Source organism: Raphanus sativus, chromosome 4, assembly GCF_000801105.2.
Source record: "Raphanus sativus cultivar WK10039 chromosome 4, ASM80110v3, whole genome shotgun sequence".
Lineage (NCBI taxonomy): Eukaryota > Viridiplantae > Streptophyta > Magnoliopsida > Brassicales > Brassicaceae > Raphanus > Raphanus sativus.
In genome coordinates this window covers 9856220-9861356 of record NC_079514.1, presented here as the reverse complement: position 1 = coordinate 9861356, position 5137 = coordinate 9856220, and the positions used below count along the sequence as shown (strand labels likewise).

Sequence of the window (5137 nt, the reverse complement as noted above, 5' to 3'; positions counted from 1 at the left end):
ATATATATTAGCAAATTTGCTCTAAAATTAATCCCCGAGTACTCCCCGGTATGATCTCTGATTTTTTGATAACTCGCTAGGGTACACCAACCGCCCGACTCACGCCTAGCGCGATTCCAAACATGGTCCACAACTGTCAAAAGGAAAAAAAAGAGAAAATATCCAGTGGGACTCGTGGGACATCACACAGTAGTACACCTTTTTTTTATATGACCATTCTGCGATATTAATTATTTTATAGAAATCATCAAACACGATTTGAAAACTGACATCACATCGCTATTTATCCAACACGCATGGATAGATACAAAACCGAACCGATGTTGCGAAGCCCCACACACTTTTTTAATTACTTCTGGGTTGCCCTTTTCCTCTCCCCCACACAACAACACCAAAGTTTTCAGGATCCAAGAACTGAAGAGGCGAGAAGAACCCAGATTCACACGATCATTCCTGGTTAGTTTTTCTTGTTTTCTACTCCGTTTTTTTTTACTTTTTGATTTAATCCTGGGTAAAATGCACCTGTCTTTCTCTGTGTTTTTTTTCTGTTGTTCTTCCCAAGAAAATATATTTTATTAGAAAATTTAGAAAGGAAGCTGCTGAGAAATAGCTTTCTTCTCTTTCCAATGGCATTTTTTTCTTTGTTCTCACATCCCATTTTTACTTCACATAATCACATTCAATGGATAATCACATTCAATGGATCTAATCTGACTTACAAACAAAATGGAGGCTTCGCTGTTTAAAAGTTTATATCCTTTAACATTGTTACCAAAAAAAAAAAGTTTTATATCACTTTTTGGGTTTTCTTTCTCTTTAGATAGTCAAGTAGGGTCCGGTTCTCCTAACATTTTACTAAAAAAAAATAAAAAGTAGGTCCGGTTCTCAAGGAATCTAGTTATTACGATTTACCAAATTTTCGGTTCAGTGTAAATCAACAAATAAAAACAGAAACAGAAACAAAAAAAATTTAAAAACTAAAACTATTCTTTGACGCGGCAATTAGTGCACAGACCGAACTGAACTTTAAGTTTATACTAGATTTTGGACCCGCGCGTCCGCGCGGATGTATATTTAATTTAATCATATGTTTTGTTAATTGTAAAAATATTTCCGATATTGTTTCATATGTTATCAAGTTCTGAATTTTTTTGTATATTTTTTATTTTTTAATGTACGATGTATATTTAATTTAATCATATGTTTTTGTTAATTGTAAAATATTCCCGATATGTTTCATATGTTATCGAGTTCTGAATTTTTTTGTATATTTTTTATTTTTTTAATGTACATTTTTAAACTATGAGCTTTTATTGTTATTTATATTGTAGTTTTTTCTTTTACTTGGTAAACTAAACATAAAGTATATAATATTAGAGCATTTAGTTGAGATATATGAGTTCTGTCAAATACGAAACTCTAAAATTTGTGATTTGAATCTTATTTTTAAATTTTTATAAAAAATCATTTCGATAGAAACAACTGGAAATGTAACCCCAAAACATATAAAATTTATAAAACCCAAATGAAAACACATGTAGCATTTTAATAACAAATCAAAGTCCAAATAACATTTGTAAAAGAAATCAAAGTCCATGATTGCTTAGATATAGGAATAGATAGTGGAATGTAATGTCTTTTAGGTTAATAATAAATGTTTTAGGTGATATGCAAGATTAGAAACCAAAAAAAGGATTTTGAATTTGTTATGATGATTGCTTAAATATAAGAATAAACTGTGTAAGATAATTTTCTTTAGAAAAATAATAAATGATTTGTTTTGAGTTTGAATTTAAAAATAAGATTGTGAAGATATATTTATATATAACTAATATACTGGTTTTGATTTCTGCGGACAAAAACAACAATCTGATTCGATGAAGGAACTTAGCATCAAAATAAAATTCAAAGTTTTATCTGTGATATTTTGACTGTTTTGTAATGTAGAAGTTCAGTAATGAAGAATAATTGTATGGTTTGCTTTCAAACGTCTATGTTTTAGTTATTGTATAGAACAATATGTATAAAAATGGTTAGGATGTGATTTAGTAATGGTCTTGTAATTACACTGTATAGTAATTAAGGAAACATTAATGATATAATAATTAAGGAAACGTTTTTGACCCAAAAAAAAATTAAGGAAACGTAATTGTAGGTTTAGAAAAAAAAGCAAAACACTAAGTTTAATTCTAAATGGCATAAGTTGGTAATTATTGAGAAAAATTAAGGGTTATTTCTTTTTGTACTTCTCCTTTAAATAGTTTAGATAAGTTTAATCGAGTGTCTGGTTTAATTTATTATTAAGAATTTGGTTTAGTATTGCTATTGTCTTAGTTCGGTTCTATACAAATTAAACTGTTTTATTTTATATTAGTAGAAGGGTGTGAATTGGGTCAAATTCGGTTTGGTTCAATTAAATTAAATGGGGGTAAACTGTGCGGTCTGGTATTGAGCTTCAAGCCAGATGGCGAATCTGAGAGTTGGTGGGTGTCTAGTTACATTTTTACCCAGAAAAAAAGAAATCAACTTAATCAAAGAGCCGTACGTTTTGTATTACGTGATTACCGTGCAAGAGAAAAAACTTTACATATGTAAAAAAAAACTAAAGAGTCATTCCGTGACAAAAAAAAACTAAAAAGTCAACACCTGCAAGTTGCATTTCATTTAGACATTCTATATAAATACTTGGAGAGAAATTAAATAATAGACAAAAAGTCATCTTTCTTGGCTGCATGGCCGTTTGAATAGTCAACAAAATATTGAACATTTTTGTCGTTACACAAGCAAATAGATTGAAAAGGTGAACAACGAGATAAAAACGCTGCAACTAAATTATATATGTGCAACTTGGTTTACGTATGCATATTTTGTAGAGTGTATGACTATGTATTATGTATAGAGTCCTCAATAGTCCGTACCTGATTTGATTTTGTACTCTAGACAGCAGTGTAGCTAAACCCCTTTCATTTTACTTTCTTAAAAATGACATATTAAAGCAACAAGATCTTGTCTCAGTCTCGTGATTTTCAATAAAGCAGTACTTCTTGTATTCTTGCATTTGAAACTGTGTGTATTTCAAGCAGAAAAAAAAACTCTTTCAATTATATTCGTCAAAAATCGGTACCCACAAATCTTTAGAAAAGATCTTCGGAACTATTAGTTAATGTGGACCAAGATGATCAATTTTTTTATTAATGTGTTATATATATATGCATATATCATAGGAGACTCTGATAAGCTATCTCTACGAATAGATAACTAGGAGAAAAAATGTTATCTCTTATCTATACGTCTGTTCATTTGTCATTGTCGTGGCTTAATGAACTATATACAGTTTTTGTTTGTGTGTTGGTTTCATTTTATTTACTGGAACACTTGCTAAACTATAGATTAAATACGAATATGTCGTTTTGTTCTAGTTATGGTTGTTCGATAGTATATTAAACGTGAGCCGATGTTTGGGAGAGCTTAAAATAGCTGTCGAGAAAGCTACATTTTTCTTTAATTTAATAGGTAACTTGGCCGACTACATCTTACGTATTTGTTATGTGTAAACCAATGAAACAATCGTTCATATAGCTGTCGATTCCCATTAAAAATTATTAACTTGCACTCGATTATGACTTCTGTGTTCTTGGACGTTTTTGCAATAGTGTATATTAATTCACCTTATTATTACGAACAAAATATTTTTTTATAAACCAATATTTTTGTGTTCTTGGTTGTAGGCGAAAGCAAAGACTAATAAGAGCTAAGAGAAGGTGTGTTCGTATGGGGTGCGCTCCGTCGAAGAAGAAGACCAATGCACTACGACCGCCAGGATATGAGGATCCTGACCTCCTTGCCTCCGTTACGCCATGTCAGTTACTAGTTTAGATATTATCAATATCAGATACTTTAGTATTACAAAAACATGTTCTAGACTTTAGACAAAACTCTTAATTTTCACCCTACTTTTGATTTAACAATAGTATTACGGAAGAAGTGGAAGCCCTGTATGAACTCTTCAAGAAGCTAAGCAGCTCGATTATCGACGACGGTCTTATCCATAAGGTTTCTTCTTTCATTCTTTCTAGAAACAGAGTCCCCTTTATTTTGGTTGTTTGTTTTATATTCGTATATGGCTTAGAGTTTAAAGTGCGATGTTATAGGAAGAGTTTCAGCTGCGTTATTCAGAAATAGGAACCGGAAGAACCTTTTTGCTGATCGGGTACGTATATTAACTAACTATACCTACAACAAGTTACATTTATAGATAACGTATGTAAATAAAGTTGTGTGTTTATATATGATATCCGCAGATATTTGATGTATTTGATGTGAAGCGAAATGGAGTTATCGAGTTTGGAGAATTTGTCAGGTCTTTAGGCGTCTTCCATCCAAGTGCACCTGTCCACGAGAAAATAAAATGTAACTTGCTTCAAATTCAACTACTTATTATTCTTTTTTTTATCTTTCAAGCAACTGACAACTTTATCATGAATTTTCAGTTGCTTTCAAATTGTATGATTTACGGCAAACTGATTCATCGAGCGAGAAGAAGTGAGTCTTATTCGCAGTAGTTTCCTGCAACCGTGGAGATTTTATTTACTTTTTTTTATTAAATTATTTTGTGTGTTGTTATCTTACGTGTGTTTAAAAGAGATGGTAATCGCGCTTCTTCACGAATCTGAGCTTGTTCTTTTCCGAAGATCTGATAGAAGTAATGGTGGATAAGGTAGTCCTTTTACTTCACCACACCTCTATCAATATATATTAACTTGATGTTGATTGTTGAACATTATTGGTAATTTTTTGCAGGCGTTTATTGAAGCAGATCGCAAGAAGGACGGGAAAATTGATATAGATGAATGGAAAGATTTTGTGTCAAGAATCCATCGCTCATCAAGAACATGACTTTACCGTATCTAAAGTGAGTCTACATTTAGTAGTTCAGTAATTTTTTTTTTTGGCAGCTGCTACACTTAACGCAACTAGATTAAGCCAAACCGACTGGTTTGATTGATGCATCGAACCAAATGGATTGATGAAAAGATTCTTTGTGAATGTAGGGGACATACACGGAACGTTTCCAAGTTTCATTTCATCTTGTGAGGACGAAAGAAATGGAGTTGCAAAAACCTATACTTCTAAGTGA

At 31.5% G+C, this 5137-nt stretch overlaps 1 pseudogene; it reads left to right on the top strand.

Annotated features, from left to right (window-relative positions):
* The first annotated feature begins 3741 nt into the window (after positions 1 to 3741).
* On the top strand, positions 3742 to 5137 carry LOC130511105 (calcineurin B-like protein 4; annotated as a pseudogene).